This window comes from Ambystoma mexicanum, chromosome 6p, assembly GCF_040938575.1.
Source record: "Ambystoma mexicanum isolate Mex_15411 chromosome 6p, UKY_AmexF1_1, whole genome shotgun sequence".
Lineage (NCBI taxonomy): Eukaryota > Metazoa > Chordata > Amphibia > Caudata > Ambystomatidae > Ambystoma > Ambystoma mexicanum.
The window spans coordinates 484,578,266-484,598,264 of NC_090935.1; the positions used below are offsets into that span (position 1 = coordinate 484,578,266).

At 54.9% G+C, this 19,999-nt stretch overlaps 1 non-coding gene and 3 pseudogenes across 1 annotated transcript; all 4 read right to left on the bottom strand.

Moving 5' to 3' along the window:
- Positions 1–685: 685 nt before the first annotated feature.
- Positions 686–849, bottom strand: LOC138512667 (U1 spliceosomal RNA). Its single transcript, XR_011281458.1, has one exon. It is a non-coding gene; the product is annotated as a U1 spliceosomal RNA (small nuclear RNA).
- An 877-nt stretch (positions 850–1,726) lies between these two features.
- On the bottom strand, positions 1,727–1,864 carry LOC138512777 (U1 spliceosomal RNA; annotated as a pseudogene).
- Positions 1,865–8,058: 6,194 nt separating this feature from the next.
- Positions 8,059–8,196, bottom strand: LOC138512769 (U1 spliceosomal RNA; annotated as a pseudogene).
- Positions 8,197–14,578: 6,382 nt separating this feature from the next.
- Positions 14,579–14,716, bottom strand: LOC138512779 (U1 spliceosomal RNA; annotated as a pseudogene).
- Between the last annotated feature and the right edge of the window lie 5,283 nt (positions 14,717–19,999).

Consider the following 19,999-nt stretch of genomic DNA (forward strand, 5'->3'; position numbering starts at 1 on the left):
GTGATAGCTGGATTTATGGCAACATCAAAGCCCTCAACACATGGAGTTCTAGCTAACCATGTTTCCTGGAAACATAGTATGTCGGCCGTCACTAGGATTTCTGGGAGGGACATAAGAAGGTGCGAGAACCCTCTTGTGTTCCAAGTGGCGAGCATGACATTATTAAGTTGGCCTTTGCATTAACTCTTAGGTGAGGCATTTAGAGTTTTTGCTATCCATGCCCAGCTATTTATTTCGTCTTCTGTTGCAGAAATCAATTCATGTGGGCACAGAGCAAACCAGGCCTAAGGCCTTTGGGAGCAGGGTATCGCGCCCCAAGCCCCTCAGGCCTTCCCGAACTCGGTCAGACCCCTCGCCGAGCCCAGGCCGAGGGGGCTTGGCAAGGCTAGCAGCCCGCAAAGGCCAGGGTGAGGCTGAAGGGGCGACAGGCCTGCAGCCCTGGGAAAGGCTGCAGGGCCTGGCCGGCCTGCCGACAAGACGGGGCCTTCTGCCACCTCCCTGGGCCAGCCTCCAGAGTGGGGAGACAGTGATCTCCCAGCATCCCTTTCGGCAGAGGGCTTTGCATGAGGCATGCCATCTGTAGGCCAGGGCTCCACAGTGCAGGACAGCCAGGCCTGGAGCAGCAACAGCAACCAGCAGGCCGACAAGTCATTTTTTTTTTCTTCTATTTTTTGAAACCAAAGATCAGGGGAAAGCGCGAACGCAGTCCCCCACTACCAGAAATTATGCAGTCGAGTATCCCGCATTTGGGGACATCGCAGGGGTCAGCACATCCGGTGTGCAATGGATGAGCCTCGCCCTGGGAGAACCACCTTAGTGATCATGGTGTCTCCCCTGCCAGGTAAGTATGAGTTGGTTTACGAACAGCACGGCTGGCCCCTCTTGTGTGGCACTGGACACACAGGGTGGCATCGTGCGGAACGGCTTTCCCACAATGCTCCCTTTCCAGCGAGATTTGCATCTGGTGATGGCAGCCGGCCGCCCACCCATCGTACAGGCCCAAAAAGGGAGGGGAAAGGCCTTTTGTTGCTTGGCATTTGTTTTTTTTTTCAACCCTTTCTTTTTCTGCTGCTGCTCCTTCTTCTCCTCCTCCTCCGTACAGCTTGGCTTTTGTTTTTTTTTTCTATCCCCCTTTCTTTTTCTGCTGCTCTTCTTCTGCTCCTCCTCCTCCTCCGGTCCCCCCTTTCGCCCAGGGTCAGAGGCCAGCAGGGCCCTGTGTTGTTGCGCATGCTTGCAGTCGTTCCTTCTCTGGCATAGTCACCGGGGTGCCTGCTGGTGGAAAGAGAAGCAGAAATCAATTCATGTGGGCACAGAGCAAACCAGGCCTAAGGCCTTTGGGAGCAGGGTATCGCGCCCCAAGCCCCTCACGAACGCTCCCAAACGCGGTCAGACCCCTCGCCGGGCCCAGGCCGAGGGGCTTGGCAAGGCTAGCAGCCCGCAAAGGCCAGGGTGAGGCTGAAGGGGCGACAGGCCTGCAGCCCTGGGAAAGGCTGCAGGGCCTGGCCGGCCTGTCGACAAGACGGGGCCTTCTGCCACCTCCCTGGGCCAGCCTCCAGAGTGGGGAGACAGTGATCTCCCAGCATCCCTTTCGGCAGAGGGCTTTGCATGAGGCATGCCATCTGTAGGCCAGGGCTCCATAGTGCAGGACAGCCAGGCCTGGAGCAGCAACAGCAACCAGCAGGCCGACAAGTCATTTTTTTTTGTTCTATTTTTTGAAACCAAAGATCAGGGGAAAGCGCGAACGCAGTCCCCCACTACCAGAAATTATGCAGTCGAGTATCCCGCATTTGGGGACATCTCAGAGGTCAGCACATCCGGTGTGCAATGGATGAGCCTCACCCTGGGAGAACCACCTTTTTTTTTTTTTAATAATATCTTTATTAAGTGCTTAAAGATGATACAAGGGTAATAAATTCAATTCAATAAGAAGACTTTTGTGGCAATTACATTCCCCCCTCAAAGCAGAAGGGGTAGTTTCAATTTTACTTTGGGCATTTGGGTGGGTACATATATATTTTCTGTTCAGAGTCTGTGGTTTACAAAGTGTTCGTGTTTTGCCTGAGTAGGCTAAGAGTTCCCTTTTTTTTATTTTATTTTTTGGATGATTGCCTGGGCTGGGGGTTTTACTCAGGTCCCCCATCTTCCAGGCTGTCCTTGATTTCGTAGTCTCTTAGCAGGCCGTGGACCATCCTGCGGCAGGCTTCGGTTGTCAGCAGCTCATCATTGAGGACCAGGCGTTTCCTTGCGTAGAGGAGAATGTCCTTCAGGCAGCAGAGGATCCTCCAGCAGTTCTGGATTGCCTCTACTGTGTGGGTCTGTGCAAAGAGTCCATACAGCACAGACTGGTGTATAATGTCTTGGGGCGGGATGTGAGCACTCAACTCAGTGTTCAGGGCCCTGCGCAGTTTCCTTGCAAAGGGGCATGCCCAGAAGAGGTGGTACGCTGTTTCCTCTGCCGGGCACCCCCTTGGGCAGCTCCTGTGTGGGCAGAGGCCCCGTCTGTTCATGAATGCTCGCACAGATAGTGCCCCCCTCACCGTCAGCCAGGCGATGTCCTTGTGAATATTCAGGAGTTTGTTTGATGCCACATTTTCCCACACCTGGGTAACTGTGGCCGCTGGCAGGTCCTCGATGGGATCTGTGGTGTCTTGGGACCTGATCAGGTTGTGGATTGTCCTTGGGTTCCACAATGCAGGCACCACCCCCTGAAGGCCAAAATCTGCGATGAACTTTTCCATCTCCCTGTAGTACCAAGGGAGCGTCCAGTTGTACGGGGCCGTGTTTTCCCACTTGTCCCAGCCTAGCCTCCTCCATGTTGGTGTGAGGAAGAAGCGGAAAAGGAGGTAGGCTGAGTGGGTCTTGTTGGCGTTGCCCAGGGAAATCCTGACGCAGGTGCAGGCGAAGCAGGCCCGCAGTCTTGTAGGGAGGTCCGTGATTCCTTTCCCTCCTTTGCGCGGTTCCTTGTACATGGATGATCTCTTAACTCTGTCCATCTTTGAGCCCCAGACAAAGTGGAAGACCATGGCGTTGATGGCCCGCGCCTCACTGGCTTGGAGGGGCCACGCTTGGGCCACGTACTGCAGGACAGGCAGCGCATCATTTCTCAGCACCAGAGCCTTCCCTTCCATGCTCAGTTTGCGGAGACTCCAGAGACCCAGTTTCTGTTTGACTTTGGCCAGGCGTTCCTTCCAGCTTTTCAGCGCTGCCCCCTCCTTCCCATACCAGACCCCAAGGATCTTGATGAAATCCTTCTCGATTGGGAAGGGAAGGGGCTCCTGGTTGCTATCCCAGTGTCCAAACAGCATGGTTTGGGATTTTGCTGCATTTATCTTTGCGCCCGATGCCTGGCCAAAGTCTTCGCAGGTCCTCAGAAGCTCTTACACCGATTGACTGTCTGCACAGAAGAGGGTGACATCATCCATGTAGAGAGAACACTTCACCTCTCTTCTCGCGTCTCCTGGTGCCGGGATGCCTCTGATGTCTGGGTTATTCCGGATGTACTCCGCCAAGAGCTCTATAATGCAAACAAACAGAGGGGGCGAGAGAGGACAGCCCTGCCTAACCCCAGACTTTACTGGAAAGGGGTCTGTTTTCCAACCATTTACCATGACTGAACTGAATATGTCTTTATACATTACTCTAACATAACTGCAGAAGAATTCCCCCAGCCCAAACCCTCTGAGGACCCTGTCCATGAATTCATGGGAGACGCGGTCGAAGGCCTTCTCCTGGTCAAGGCACACCATCGCTGCCCGAACCTTGCGGTCCGTGACATACTGGATTGTGTCCCTGATCAGGGCGAGGCTGTCAGCGACCCTACGTCCAGGGACCCCACAGGTCTGGTCGGGGTGGACAATCTCACCGATAGCACCCCTGAGTCTAGTCGCCATTGTCTTTGCCAGAATCTTGTAGTCCACATTTAGGAGAGAGATGGGCCTCCAGTTCTTGAGGTCACACTTCTCTCCCTTCCGTTTGTACAAGAGCGTGATGATACTTTCTCTCATAGACTGAGGCATGCTACCACCTGCGACCATCTCTTTGTACACCTCGAGTAGGTCTGGTCCTACTGTGTCCCACATAGTGACGTAAAATTCGGCTGGAAGACCGTCACTTCCCGGTGTTTTGCCTGTCTTGAAAGATTTGGTCGCAAGGTGCAGCTCCTGCAGTGTGAGGGGAGCATTCAGTGCGGCTTGCGCTGCTGGGGAGACCGTTCTTGGGATGCCCGACAGAAACTTTTCTGCCTGGTGTCCCACTGACCTCTTCTCCGCATAGAGGTGCCCATAAAAGTCAGTCGCCACCTTCATTATGCCATCCCTTGAGTTACAGAGTTTTCCCTCCTTGTCACGCAGTTAAACCAGAGGGGTGTGCACAGCGTAGACTTTCCTGAAGAAGAAGGAGTTGCATTTCTCCCCCTTTTCCAGGTTCTCCACTTTGGAACGGAAGATGATGCCCCTGGACGCATCCCGAAAGTGCTGGCTCAGCCCTTTCTTGACTTCCTCCAGGGGAACCCTTACGTCCCATCCCTTGAGTTGGAGGTCGTGCAGCTCCTGCAGCTCTCGCTGCAGTTTTTTACACTCCCTCTTCCTCCCCTGAGCTTTCCTCCTCCCCGCATTCTTAAAAAAGTCTTGGACCTTTCCCTTGACCCATTCCCACCACTCCCCTGTCGACTGGAAGCCATCCTTCATTTCCTGCCATGACCTGTACATCTCCCTTAGGTCGGCCTCCAGTCTCTCTTCTCTCAGCAGGGAGCTGTTCAACTTCCAGGCTCCCGGTCCTGCTAGGAACTTGCCCGTCAGTTCACCCTGGAAGTGGATAGCTCGATGGTCAGAGAAGTGGACAGTTATCATAGTACTCTGTCCCCCCCTCACTGTTTGGGAGGTGAAGACAAAGTCTATCCTAGAGTGCAGAGAGCCATCTGGGGAGCTCCAGGAGAAGTTCCTGCCATTAGGCCCCATTGACCCTATTACATCTTTCAAGGATGCCTCGTGCACCATCTCCGCCAGGAGCTTTGCTGCGGCATCCATCCACCCAGAACCCGCCCTCAGACCTATGCGTCCTCCCTCTTCCAAGATACAGTTAAAATCCCCACCCATCAATATTGTTCTGGTGGTGACCAGCAGTGGCCTCGGGCGTTGGAGAATTTCCATCCGCTCATCTACATCCGAGGGGGCGTACACAGCCATGAGCCTCACCGGCTCCCCTGCCCACGAGCCATCAACGAGAAGAGCTCTGCCGCATTCAAGCTCGGTGACGGAGTCGGCCGTGAAACGCTTCCCTCTGACTAAGATGGCTACACCTGTAGCCCTAGTGCTGTTCCCCCCCCGACCAATATGAGGGGCCTAGAGTCCATTGGTCCTCCAGGTGTCTGTAGGACTGGGAATAAGGGATGGCACATTCCGATAGAAAATAAACATCACTATTCTGGCTAGCCAAAAAACTCAGGGTGCTAGCACATCTGCTCTTGTCCTTAACGCTTCTCACATTTATGGAAAATAATGAAATAGCCATAATAATGTTTAAAGGTTTAGCTTAAACTAATAAAATTCAGTTCATGGCATATTGGTTTTACTCACAGGGCAGAGCTACATACCAGGCTGTCCACCCTCTCGCTGCGGCTCCAGGACCGGACCCTCCGCGGTTGCTGTGTGGTGCTGTTCTGGTGCTGCTCCGCCTGTCTGCATTGCTTCGGTGCTCTCTGCCTCGGCGCCCGGCTGGGCTGTGGTCATCCTTACCTGGGTGCCTCCATTTTGTTCTTCGACCTCGCTCTCCATGTCCTCTGCTTCTTCTTCTTCCTCCTGCGGGAGGGGGGATGAGGCCATTTGATCGGCCATGAACCTCATTTCCTGCAGGACCAGAGTGACTTGGTCTCCTCTCATCTCCATTTCCTCTTGCTCTGCCCCAACCCCCAGTGGGTCGAAGCTGTTGCTGGTGCTGAGGGGTTTTTTGGGCGCCCCCTGCATGGTGTCGGAGGACTCCTTTAGCCTCCTCTTTCTGCTGTTTGAATCCACTTTGGTCCAAGGACCCCCCCTCTGCGTCCTCAGCGTTGGGCTGGAGAACCAGCTGGTGTGTCTCGCTGGTCTCTGGTTTGGTGCTGAGTGCGGGGTCTGCTTCACGGTCCTGGGCCTCCTCTGGTATGGCGGCCGGCTTGGTCACCTTAGGTTTGCTCTCTTTTTTGTCCTTCCTTTGGGCCGCAGTAGGAGGTGCCTCCTGTGGCGCCTCTTCTCGCTGGGGGGCTGTTGCCTCTGCATAGGATCTGGCCCTGCTGGGGCAGTCCCTAAAGCGGTGGCCTTCCTGCCCGCATAGGTTGCAAGCTACCTCCATCGTGCAGTCCTTGGCTGTGTGTCCCTCTTGTTTGCAGTTCCTGCATGTTAGGGCGGCGCAGTCCCTGCCCGTGTGGCCCGGCTTGCCACACCTGTTGCAAAGCCTGGGCTGCCCAGCGTAATACAGGTATCCAGCGTCCCTGCCAATGGCGAAGCTGGATGTGGGGTGGCGGGTCCCGTCCGTTGCTCCCGGGTCTTCCGGCAGCTTGGCCGTGACGTGCCACTTTCCATCCCAGATTCCATTGCTGTCTAAAGACCTCACGGGGTCTTTCAGCAGTGTGCAGTGCCTGCGGAGGAAGGTGGTGACATCCTGCACATGCACGTGGGGGTTGTAAATGTGCACCGTCATCCTCTTCACTCCCATCTGCTGCTGGCATTCCATAGAGAAGTCTGCAAAGGGCTTCTCCTCTCTTCTGCTCCAGCACATGGTCCAGTAGCAGCGGCAGCTGTCCCCTGAGGCCATGGTGACCAGGTATGTCCCTGACGCTGGGAACACCTGCAGACACCAGACCTCGGAGGGGGCAAAGCCCAGGCCTGTGAGCATCAGCCTGGAGAAGGTCTCCCTGCTCAGCTGGGGTATGCTGCCGTCTGCATCTGGTTTCCTTTTCATCCGGATGGTGTTCTTCATCCCGGGGGTCAGTTGTCCAGCCATCTCGACGTCGCGGTAGTCCTTCTTCTGTTTCTCCCGTCGCAGGTCCCGAAATTCGCGGCAAAAACGAACGCTCCAAAAGCACTTAAAAGTGCCGTTTTTTTAGCTCATCAGCTAGTTGCAGCTGCTTAGGGAATGCAGGCCAAGAAAGAACCATGTGATCATGGTGTCTCCCCTGCCAGGTAAGTATGAGTTGGTTCAGGAACAGCACGGCTGGCCCCTCTTGTGTGGCACTGGAGACACAGGGTGGCATCGTGCGGAACGGCTTTCCCACAATGCTCCGTTTCCAGCGAGATTTGCATCTGGTGATGGCAGCCGGCCGCCCACCCATCGTACAGGCCCAAAAAGGGAGGGGAAGGCCTTTTGTTGCTTGGCATTTGTATTTTTTTCAACCCTTTCTTTTTCTGCTGCAGCTCCTTCTTCTCCTCCTCCTCCTCCTCCGTACGGCTTGGCTTTTGTTTTTTTTTTTCTATCCCCCTTTCTTTTTCTGCTCCTCCTCCTCCTCCTCCTCCTCCTCCTCCGGTCCCCCCTTTCGCCCAGGGTCAGAGGCCAGCAGGGCCCTGTGTTGTTGCGCATGCTTGCAGTCGTTCCTTCTCTGGCATAGTCAGTGTCGTCCGGGGTGCCTGCTGGTGGAAAGAGAAGCAGAAATCAATTCATGTGGGCATAGAGCAAACCAGGCCTAAGGCCTTTGGGAGCAGGGTATCGCGCCCCAAGCCCCTCACGCCTTCCCGAACGCTCCCAAACGCGGTCAGACCCCTCGCCGGGCCCAGGCCGAGGGGGCTTGGCAAGGCTAGCAGCCCGCAAAGGCCAGGGTGAGGCTGAAGGGGCGACAGGCCTGCAGCCCTGGGAAAGGCTGCAGGGCCTGGCCGGCCTTCCGACAAGACGGGGCCTTCTGCCACCTCCCTGGGCCAGCCTCCAGAGTGGGGAGACAGTGATCTCCCAGCATCCCTTTCGGCAGAGGGCTTTGCATGAGGCATGCCATCTGTAGGCCAGGGCTCCATAGTGCAGGACAGCCAGGCCTGGAGCAGCAACAGCAACCAGCAGCCCGACAAGTCATTTTTTTTTGTTCTATTTTTTGAAACCAAAGATCAGGGGAAAGCGCGAACGCAGTCCCCCACTACCAGAAATTATGCAGTCGAGTATCCCGCATTTGGGGACATCGCAGGGGTCAGCACATCCGGTGTGCAATGGATGAGCCTCACCCTGGGAGAACCACCTTTTTTTTTTTTTAAATATCTTTATTAAGTGCTTAAAGATGCTACAAGGGTAATAAATTCAATTCAATAAGAAGACTTGTGTGGCAATTACATTCCCCCCTCAAAGCAGAAGGGGTAGTTTCAATTTTACTTTGGGCATTTTGGGTGGGTACATATATATTTTCTGTTCAGAGTCTGTGGTTTACAAAGTGTTCGTGTTTTGCCTGAGTAGGCAAGGAGTTCCCTTTTTCTTTATTTTATTTTTGGATGATTGTCTGGGCTGGGGGTTTTACTCAGGGCCCCCATCTTCCAGGCTGTCCTTGATTTCATAGTCTCTTAGCAGGCTGTGGACCATCCTGCGGCAGGCTTCGGTTGTCAGCAGTTCATCATTGAGGACCAGGCGTTTCCTTGCGTAGAGGAGAATGTCCTTCATGCAGCAGAGGATCCTCCAGCCGTTCTGTATTGCCTCTACTGTGTGGGTCTGTGCAAAGAGTCCATACAGCACAGACTGGTGTATAATGTCTTGGGGCGGGATGTGAGCACTCAACTCAGTGTTCAGGGCCCTGCGCAGTTTCCTTGCAAAGGGGCATGCCCAGAAGAGGTGGTACGCTGTTTCCTCTGCCGGGCACCCCCTTGGGCAGCTCCTGTGTGGGCAGAGGCCCCGTCTGTTCATGAATGCTCGCACAGATAGTGCCCCCCTCACTGTCAGCCAGGCGATGTCCTTGTGAATATTCAGGAGTTTGTTTGATGCCACATTTTCCCACACCTGGGTAACTGTGGCCGCTGGCAAGTCCTCAATGGGATCTGTGGTGTCTTGGGACCGGATCAGGTTGTGGATTGTCCTTGGGTTCCACAATGCAGGCACCACCCCCTGAAGGCCAAAATCTGCGATGAACTTTTCCATCTCCCTGTAGTACCAAGGGAGCGTCCAGTTGTACGGGGCCCTGTTTTCCCACTTGTCCCAGCCTAGCCTCCTCCATGTTGGTGTGAGGAAGAAGCGGAAAAGGAGGTAGGCTGAGTGGGTCTTGTTGGCGTTGCCCAGGGAAATCCTGACGCAGGTGCAGGCGAAGCAGGCCCGCAGTCTTGTAGGGAGGTCCGGGATTCCTTTCCCTCCTTTGCGCGGTTCCTTGTACATGGATGATCTCTTAACTCTGTCCATCTTTGAGCCCCAGACAAAGTGGAAGACCATGGCGTTGATGGCCCGCGCTTCTCTGGCTTGGAGGGGCCACGCTTGGGCCACATACTGCAGGACAGGCAGCGCATCATTTCTCAGCACCAGAGCCTTCCCTTCCATGCTCAGTTTGCGGAGACTCCAGAGACCCAGTTTCTGTTTGACCTTGGCCAGGCGTTCCTTCCAGCTTTTCAGCGCTGCCCCCTCCTTCCCATACCAGACCCCAAGGATCTTGATGAAATCCTTCTCGATTGGGAAGGGAAGGGGCTCCTGGTTGCTATCCCAGTGTCCAAACAGCATGGTTTGGGATTTTGCTGCATTTATCTTTGCGCCCGATGCCTGGCCAAAGTCTTCGCAGGTCCTCAGAAGCTCTGACACCGATTGACTGTCTGCACAGAAGAGGGTGACATCATCCATGTAGAGAGAACACTTCACCTCTCTTCTCGCGTCTCCTGGTGCCGGGATGCCTCTGATGTCTGGGTTATTCCGGATGTACTCCGCCAAGAGCTCTATAATGCAAACAAACAGAGGGGGCGAGAGAGGACAGCCCTGCCTAACCCCAGACTTTACTGGAAAGGGGTATGTTTTCCAACCATTCACCATGACTGAACTGAATATGTCTTTATACATTACTCTAACATAACTGCAGAAGAATTCCCCCAGCCCAAACCCTCTGAGTACCCTGTCCATGAATTCATGGGAGACGCGGTCGAAGGCCTTCTCCTGGTCAAGGCACACCAGCGCTGCCCGAACCTTGCGGTCCGTGACATACTGGATTGTGTCCCTGATCAGGGCGAGGCTGTCAGCGACCCTACGTCCAGGGACCCCACAGGTCTGGTCGGGGTGGACAATCTCACCGATAGCACCCCTGAGTCTAGTCGCCATTGTCTTTGCCAGAATCTTGTAGTCCACGTTTAGGAGAGAGATGGGCCTCCAGTTCTTGAGGTCACACTTCTCTCCCTTCCGTTTGTACAAGAGCGTGATGATACTTTCTCTCATAGACTGAGGCATGCTACCACCTGCGACCATCTCTTTGTACACCTCGAGTAGGTCTGGTCCTACTATGTCCCACATAGTGACGTAAAATTCGGCTGGGAGACCGTCACTTCCCGGTGTTTTGCCTGTCTTGAAAGATTTGGTCGCAAGGTGCAGCTCCTGCAGTGTGAAGGGAGCATTCAGTGCGGCTTGCGCTGCTGGGGAGACCGTTCTTGGGATACCCGACAGAAACTTTTCTGCCTGGTGTCCCACTGACCTCTTCTCCGCATAGAGGTCCCCATAAAAGTCGGTCGCCACCTTCATTATGCCATCCCTTGAGTTACAGAGTTTTCCCTCCTTGTCGCGCAGTTCAACCAGAGGGGTGTGCGCAGCGTAGACTTTCCTGAAGAAGGAGTTGCATTTCTCCCCCTTTTCCAGGTTCTCCACTTTGGACCGGAAGATGATGCCCCTGGACTCATCCCGAAAGTGCTGGCTCAGCCCTTTCTTGACTTCCTCCAGGGGAACCCTTACGTCCCATCCCTTGAGTTGGAGGTCGTGCAGCTCCTGTAGCTCTCGCTGCAGTTTTTTACACTCCCTCTTCCTCCCCTGAGCTTTCCTCCTCCCCGCATTCTTAAAAAAATCTTGGACCTTTCCCTTGACCCATTCCCACCACTCCCCTGTCGACTGGAAGCCATCCTTCATTTCCTGCCATGACCTGTACATCTCCCTTAGGTCGGCTTCCAGTCTCTCTTCTCTCAGCAGGGAGCTGTTCAACTTCCAGGCTCCCGGTCCTGCTAGGAACTTGCCCGTCAGTTCACCCTGGAAGTGGATAGCTCGATGGTCAGAGAAGTGGACAGGTATCATAGTACTCTGTCCCCCCCCTCACTGTTTGGGAGGTGAAGACAAAGTCTATCCTAGAGTGCAGGGAGCCATCTGGGGAGCTCCAGGAGAAGTTCCTGCCGTTAGGCCCCATTGACCCTATTACATCTTTCAAGGATGCCTCGTGCACCATCTCCGCCAGGAGCTTTGCTGCGGCATCCATCCACCCAGAACCCGCCCTCAGACCTATGCGTCCTCCCTCTTCCAAGACACAATTAAAATCCCCACCCATCAATATTGTTCTGGTGGTGACCAGCAGTGGCCTCAGGCGCTGGAGAATTTCCATCCGCTCAGCTACATCTGAGGGGGCGTACACAGCCATGAGCCTCACCGGCTCCCCCGCCCACGAGCCGTCAACGACAAGAGCTCTGCCGCATTCAAGCTCGGTGACGGAGTCGGCCGTGAAACGCTTCCCTCTGACTAAGATGGCTACACCTGTAGCCCTAGTGCTGTTCCCCCCTGACCAATATGAGGGGCCTAGAGTCCACTGGTCCTCCAGGTGTCTGTAGGACTGGGAATAAGGGATGGCACATTCCGATAGAAAATAAACATCACTATTCTGGCTAGCCAAAAAACTCAGGGTGCTAGCGCATCTGCTCTTGTCCTTAACGCTTCTCACATTTATGGAAAATAATGAAATAGCCATAATAATGTTTAAAGGTTTAGCTTAAACTAATAAAATTCAGTTCATGGCATATTGGTTTTACTCACAGGGCAGAGCTACATACCAGGCTGTCCACCCTCTCGCTGCGGCTCCAGGACCGGACCCTCTGCGGTTGCTGTGTGGTGCTGTTCTGGTGCTGCTCCGCCTGTCTGCATTGCTTCGGTGCTCTCTGCCTCGGCGCCCGGCTGGGCTGTTGTCATCCTTGCCTGGGTTCCTCCAATTTGTTCTTCGACCTCGCTCTCCATGTCCTCTGCTGCTTCTTCTGCCTCCTGCGGGAGGGGGGATGAGGCCATTTGATCGGCCATGAACCTCATTTCCTGCAGGACCAGAGTGACTTGGTCCCCTCTCATCTCCATTTCCTCTTGCTCTGCCTCAACCCCCAGTGGGTCGAAGCTGTTGCTGGTGCTGAGGGGTTTTTTGGGCGCCCCCTGCATGGTGTCGGAGGACTCCTTTAGCCTCCTCTTTCTGCTGTTTGAATCCACTTTGGTCCAAGGACCCCCCTCTGCGTCCTCAGCGTTGGGCTGGAGAACCAGCTGTTGTGTCTCGCTGGTCTCTGGTTTGGTGCTGAGTGCGGGGTCTGTTTCACGGTCCTGGGCTTCCTCTGGTGTGGCGGCCGGCTTGGTCACCTTAGGTTTGCCCTCTTTTTTGTCCTTCCTTTGGGCCGCAGTAGGAGGTGCCTCCTGTGGCGCCTCTTCTCATGGGGGGCTGTTGCCTCTGCGTAGGATCTGGCCCTGCTGGGGCAGTCCCTAAAGCGGTGGCCTTCCTGCCCGCAGAGGTTGCAAGCTACCTCCATCGTGCAGTCCTTGGCTGTGTGTCCCTCTTGCTTACAGTTCCTGCATGTTAGGGCGGCGCAGTCCCTGCCCGTGTGGCCCGGCTTGCCACACCTGTGGCAGAGCCTCGGCTGCCCAGCGTAATACAGGTATCCAGCGTCCCTGCCAATGGCGAAGCTGGATGGGGGGTGGCGGGTCCCGGCCGTTGCTCCCGGGTCTTCCGGCAGCTTGGCCGTGACGTGCCACTTTCCATCCCAGATTCCATTGCTGTCTAAAGACCTCACGGGGTCTTTCAGCAGTGTGCAGTGCCTGCGGAGGAAGGTGGTGACATCCTGCACATGCACGTGGGGGTTGTAAATGTGCACGGTCATCTTCTTCACTCCCATCTGCTGCTGGCATTCCATAGAGAAGTCTGCAAAGGGCTTCTCCTCTCTTCTGCTCCAGCACATGGTCCAGTAGCGGCGGCAGCTTTCCCCTGAGGCCATGGTGACCAGGTATGTCCCTGATGCTGGGAACACCTGCAGACACCAGACCTCGGAGGGGGCAAAGCCCAGGCCTGTGAGCATCAGCCTGGAGAAGATCTCCCTGCTCAGCTGGGGAATGCTGCCGTCCGCATCTGGTTTCCTCTTCATCCGGATGGTGTTCTTCATCCCGGGGGTCAGTTGTCCAGCCATCTCGACGTCGCGGTAGTCCTTCTTCTGTTTCTCCCGTCGCAGGTCCCGAAATTCGCGGCAAAAACGAACGCTCCAAAAGCACTTAAAAGTGCCGTTTTTTTTAGCTCATCAGCTAATTGCAGCTCCTTAGGCATACCTCTCAACTCACACGCTTTTGGCGGGTGTCACCCGCCACTTAGGCAGCTCTCTCACCCACCAAGCCCCCTACACACCCATAGGAATCAATGGGCTCTCAACCGCCAAAAGTAAAATCGGGTGTTTTCACCCGCCAAAGGGCCATGAAAGGTTGAGAGCTATGCCTTAGGGAATGCAGGCCAAGAAAGAACCATGTGATCATGGTGTCTCCCCTGCCAGGTAAGTATGAGTTGGTTCAGGAACAGCACGGCTGGCCCCTCTTGTGTGGCACTGGAGACACAGGGTGGCATCGTGCGGAACGGCTTTCCCACAATGCTCCGTTTCCAGCGAGATTTGCATCTGGTGATGGCAGCCGGCCGCCCACCCATCGTACAGGCCCAAAAAGGGAGGGGGAAGGCCTTTTGTTGCTTGGCATTTGTATTTTTTTCGACCCTTTCTTTTTCTGCTGCAGCTCCTTCTTCTCCTCCTCCTCCTCCTCCTCCGTACGGCTTGGCTTTTGTTTTTTTTTTTCTATCCCCCTTTCTTTTTCTGCTGCTCTTCTTCTGCTTCTCCTCCTCCTCCGGTCCCCCCTTTCGCCCAGGGTCAGAGGCCAGCAGGGCCCTGTGTTGTTGCGCATGCTTGCAGTCGTTCCTTCTCTGGCATAGTCAGTGTCGTCCGGGGTGCCTGCTGGTGGAAAGAGAAGCAGAAATCAATTCATGTGGGCATAGAGCAAACCAGGCCTAAGGCCTTTGGGAGCAGGGTATCGCGCCCCAAGCCCCTCACGCCTTCCCGAACGCTCCCAAACGCGGTCAGACCCCTCGCCGGGCAGAGCCCTCGCCAGGCCCAGGCCGAGGGGGCTTGGCAAGGCTAGCAGCCCGCAAAGGCCAGGGTGAGGCTGAAGGGGCGACAGGCCTGCAGCCCTGGGAAAGGCTGCAGGGCCTGGCCGGCCTTCCGACAAGACGGGGCCTTCTGCCACCTCCCTGGGCCAGCCTCCGGAGTGGGGAGACAGTGATCTCCCAGCATCCCTTTCGGCAGAGGGCTTTGCATGAGGCATGCCATCTGTAGGCCAGGGCTCCATAGTGCAGGACAGCCAGGCCTGGAGCAGCAACAGCAACCAGCAGGCCGACAAGTCATTTTTTTTTGTTCTATTTTTTGAAACCAAAGATCAGGGGAAAGCGCGAACGCAGTCCCCCACTACCAGAAATTATGCAGTCGAGTATCCTGCATTTGGGGACATAGCAGGGGTCAGCACATCCGGTGTGCAATGGATGAGCCTCACCCTGGGAGAACCACCTTTTTTTTTTTTTTGTAAAAATATCTTTATTAAGTGCTTAAAGATGATACAAGGGTAATAAATTCAATTCAATAAGAAGACTTGTGTGGCAATTACATTCCCCCCTCAAAGCAGAAGGGGTAGTTTCAATTTTACTTTGGGCATTTTGGGTGGGTACATATATATTTTCTGTTCAGAGTCTGTGGTTTACAAAGTGTTCGTGTTTTGCCTGAGTAGGCAAGGAGTTCCCTTTTTCTTTATTTTATTTTTGGATGATTGTCTGGGCTGGGGGTTTTACTCAGGGCCCCCATCTTCCAGGCTGTCCTTGATTTCATAGTCTCTTAGCAGGCTGTGGACCATCCTGCGGCAGGCTTCGGTTGTCAGCAGTTCATCATTGAGGACCAGGCGTTTCCTTGCGTAGAGGAGAATGTCCTTCATGCAGCAGAGGATCCTCCAGCCGTTCTGTATTGCCTCTACTGTGTGGGTCTGTGCAAAGAGTCCATACAGCACAGACTGGTGTATAATGTCTTGGGGCGGGATGTGAGCACTCAACTCAGTGTTCAGGGCCCTGCGCAGTTTCCTTGCAAAGGGGCATGCCCAGAAGAGGTGGTACGCTGTTTCCTCTGCCGGGCACCCCCTTGGGCAGCTCCTGTGTGGGCAGAGGCCCCGTCTGTTCATGAATGCTCGCACAGATAGTGCCCCCCTCACCGTCAGCCAGGCGATGTCCTTGTGAATATTCAGGAGTTTGTTTGATGCCACATTTTCCCACACCTGGGTAACTGTGGCCGCTGGCAAGTCCTCAATGGGATCTGTGGTGTCTTGGGACCGGATCAGGTTGTGGATTGTCCTTGGGTTCCACAATGCAGGCACCACCCCCTGAAGGCCAAAATCTGCGATGAACTTTTCCATCTCCCTGTAGTACCAAGGGAGCGTCCAGTTGTACGGGGCCCTGTTTTCCCACTTGTCCCAGCCTAGCCTCCTCCATGTTGGTGTGAGGAAGAAGCGGAAAAGGAGGTAGGCTGAGTGGGTCTTGTTGGCGTTGCCCAGGGAAATCCTGACGCAGGTGCAGGCGAAGCAGGCCCGCAGTCTTGTAGGGAGGTCCGGGATTCCTTTCCCTCCTTTGCGCGGTTCCTTGTACATGGATGATCTCTTAACTCTGTCCATCTTTGAGCCCCAGACAAAGTGGAAGACCATGGCGTTGATGGTCCGCGCTTCTCTGGCTTGGAGGGGCCACGCTTGGGCCACAAACTGCAGGACAGGCAGCGCATCATTTCTCAGCACCAGAGCCTTCCCTTCCATGCTCAGTTTGCGGAGACTCCAGAGACCCAGTTTCTGTTTGACCTTGGCCAGGCGTTCCTTCCAGCTTTTCAGCGCTGCCCCCTCCTTCCCATACCAGACCCCAAGGATCTTGATGAAATCCTTCTCGATTGGGAAGGGAAGGGGCTCCTGGTTGCTATCCCAGTGTCCAAACAGCATGGTTTGGGATTTTGCTGCATTTATCTTTGCGCCCGATGCCTGGCCAAAGTCTTCGCAGGTCCTCAGAAGCTCTGACACCGATGGACTGTCTGCACAGAAGAGGGTGACATCATCCATGTAGAGAGAACACTTCACCTCTCTTCTCGCGTCTCCTGGTGCCGGGATGCCTCTGATGTCTGGGTTATTCCGGATGTACTCCGCCAAGAGCTCTATAATGCAAACAAACAGAGGGGGCGAGAGAGGACAGCCCTGCCTAACCCCAGACTTTACTGGAAAGGGGTCTGTTTTCCAACCATTCACCATGACTGAACTGAATATGTCTTTATACATTACTCTAACATAACTGCAGAAGAATTCCCCCAGCCCAAACCCTCTGAGTACCCTGTCCATGAATTCATGGGAGACGCGGTCGAAGGCCTTCTCCTGGTCAAGGCACACCAGCGCTGCCCGAACCTTGCGGTCCGTGACATACTGGATTGTGTCCCTGATCAGGGCGAGGCTGTCAGCGACCCTACGTCCAGGGACCCCACAGGTCTGGTCGGGGTGGACAATCTCACCGATAGCACCCCTGAGTCTAGTCGCCATTGTCTTTGCCAGAATCTTGTAGTCCACGTTTAGGAGAGAGATGGGCCTCCAGTTCTTGAGGTCACACTTCTCTCCCTTCCGTTTGTACAAGAGCGTGATGATACTTTCTCTCATAGACTGAGGCATGCTACCACCTGCGACCATCTCTTTGTACACCTCGAGTAGGTCTGGTCCTACTATGTCCCACATAGTGACGTAAAATTCGGCTGGGAGACCGTCACTTCCCGGTGTTTTGCCTGTCTTGAAAGATTTGGTCGCAAGGTGCAGCTCCTGCAGTGTGAGGGGAGCATTCAGTGCGGCTTGCGCTGCTGGGGAGACCGTTCTTGGGATACCCGACAGAAACTTTTCTGCCTGGTGTCCCACTGACCTCTTCTCCGCATAGAGGTCCCCATAAAAGTCAGTCGCCACCTTCATTATGCCATCCCTTGAGTTACAGAGTTTTCCCTCCTTGTCGCGCAGTTCAACCAGAGGGGTGTGCGCAGCGTAGACTTTCCTGAAGAAGAAGGAGTTGCATTTCTCCCCCTTTTCCAGGTTCTCCACTTTGGACCGGAAGATGATGCCCCTGGACTCATCCCGAAAGTGCTGGCTCAGCCCTTTCTTGACTTCCTCCAGGGGAACCCTTACGTCCCATCCCTTGAGTTGGAGGTCGTGCAGCTCCTGTAGCTCTCGCTGCAGTTTTTTACACTCCCTCTTCCTCCCCTGAGCTTTCCTCCTCCCCGCATTCTTAAAAAAATCTTGGACCTTTCCCTTGACCCATTCCCACCACTCCCCTGTCGACTGGAAGCCATCCTTCATTTCCTGCCATGACCTGTACATCTCCCTTAGGTCGGCTTCCAGTCTCTCTTCTCTCAGCAGGGAGCTGTTCAACTTCCAGGCTCCCGGTCCTGCTAGGAACTTGCCCGTCAGTTCACCCTGGAAGTGGATAGCTCGATGGTCAGAGAAGTGGACAGGTATCATAGTACTCTGTCCCCCCCTCACTGTTTGGGAGGTGAAGACAAAGTCTATCCTAGAGTGCAGGGAGCCATCTGGGGAGCTCCAGGAGAAGTTCCTGCCGTTAGGCCCCATTGACCCTATTACATCTTTCAAGGATGCCTCGTGCACCATCTCCGCCAGGAGCTTTGCTGCGGCATCCATCCACCCAGAACCCGCCCTCAGACCTATGCGTCCTCCCTCTTTCAAGACACAATTAAAATCCCCACCCATCAATATTGTTCTGGTGGTGACCAGCAGTGGCCTCAGGCGCTGGAGAATTTCCATCCGCTCATCTACATCTGAGGGGGCGTACACAGCCATGAGCCTCACCGGCTCCCCCGCCCACGAGCCGTCAACGACAAGAGCTCTGCCGCATTCAAGCTCGGTGACGGAGTCGGCCGTGAAACGCTTCCCTCTGACTAAGATGGCTACACCTGTAGCCCTAGTGCTGTTCCCCCCTGACCAATATGAGGGGCCTAGAGTCCACTGGTCCTCCAGGTGTCTGTAGGACTGGGAATAAGGGATGGCACATTCCGATAGAAAATAAACATCACTATTCTGGCTAGCCAAAAAACTCAGGGTGCTAGCGCATCTGCTCTTGTCCTTAACGCTTCTCACATTTATGGAAAATAATGAAATAGACATAATAATGTTTAAAGGTTTAGCTTAAACTAATAAAATTCAGTTCATGGCATATTGGTTTTACTCACAGGGCAGAGCTACATACCAGGCTGTCCACCCTCTCGCTGCGGCTCCAGGACCGGACCCTCTGCGGTTGCTGTGTGGTGCTGTTCTGGTGCTGCTCCGCCTGTCTGCATTGCTTTGGTGCTCTCTGCCTCGGCGCCCGGCTGGGCTGTTGTCATCCTTGCCTGGGTTCCTCCAATTTGTTCTTCGACCTCGCTCTCCATGTCCTCTGCTTCTTCTTCTGCCTCCTGCGGGAGGGGGGATGAGGCCATTTGATCGGCCATGAACCTCATTTCCTGCAGGACCAGAGTGACTTGGTCCCCTCTCATCTCCATTTCCTCTTGCTCTGCCTCAACCCCCAGTGGGTCGAAGCTGTTGCTGGTGCTGAGGGGTTTTTTGGGCGCCCCCTGCATAGTGTCGGAGGACTCCTTTAGCCTCCTCTTTCTGCTGTTTGAATCCACTTTGGTCCAAGGACCCCCCTCTGCGTCCTCAGCGTTGGGCTGGAGAACCAGCTGTTGTGTCTCGCTGGTCTCTGGTATGGTGCTGAGTGCGGGGTCTGTTTCACGGTCCTGGGCTTCCTCTGGTGTGGCGGCCGGCTTGGTCACCTTAGGTTTGCCCTCTTTTTTGTCCTTCCTTTGGGCCGCAGTAGGAGGTGCCTCCTGTGGCGCCTCTTCTCATGGGGGGCTGTTGCCTCTGCGTAGGATCTGGCCCTGCTGGGGCAGTCCCTAAAGCGGTGGCCTTCCTGCCCGCAGAGGTTGCAAGCTACCTCCATCGTGCAGTCCTTGGCTGTGTGTCCCTCTTGCTTACAGTTCCTGCATGTTAGGGCGGCGCAGTCCCTGCCCGTGTGGCCCGGCTTGCCACACCTGTTGCAGAGCCTCGGCTGCCCAGCGTAATACAGGTATCCAGCGTCCCTGCCAATGGCGAAGCTGGATGGGGGGTGGCGGGTCCCGTCCGTTGCTCCCGGGTCTTCCGGCAGCTTGGCCGTGACGTGCCACTTTCCATCCCAGATTCCATTGCTGTCTAAAGACCTCACGGGGTCTTTCAGCAGTGTGCAGTGCCTGCGGAGGAAGGTGGTGACATCCTGCACATGCACGTGGGGGTTGTAAATGTGCACGGTCATCTTCTTCACTCCCATCTGCTGCTGGCATTCCATAGAGAAGTCTGCAAAGGGCTTCTCCTCTCTTCTGCTCCAGCACATGGTCCAGTAGCGGCGGCAGCTTTCCCCTGAGGCCATGGTGACCAGGTATGTCCCTGATGCTGGGAACACCTGCAGACACCAGACCTCGGAGGGGGCAAAGCCCAGGCCTGTGAGCATCAGCCTGGAGAAGGTCTCCCTGCTCAGCTGGGGTATGCTGCCGTCCGCATCTGGTTTCCTCTTCATCCGGATGGTGTTCTTCATCCCGGGGGTCAGTTGTCCAGCCATCTCGACGTCGCGGTAGTCCTTCTTCTGTTTCTCCCGTCGCAGGTCCCGAAATTCGCGGCAAAAACGAACGCTCCAAAAGCACTTAAAAGTGCCGTTTTTTTTAGCTCATCAGCTAATTGCAGCTCCTTAGGGAATGCAGGCCAAGAAAGAACCATGTGATCATGGTGTCTCCCC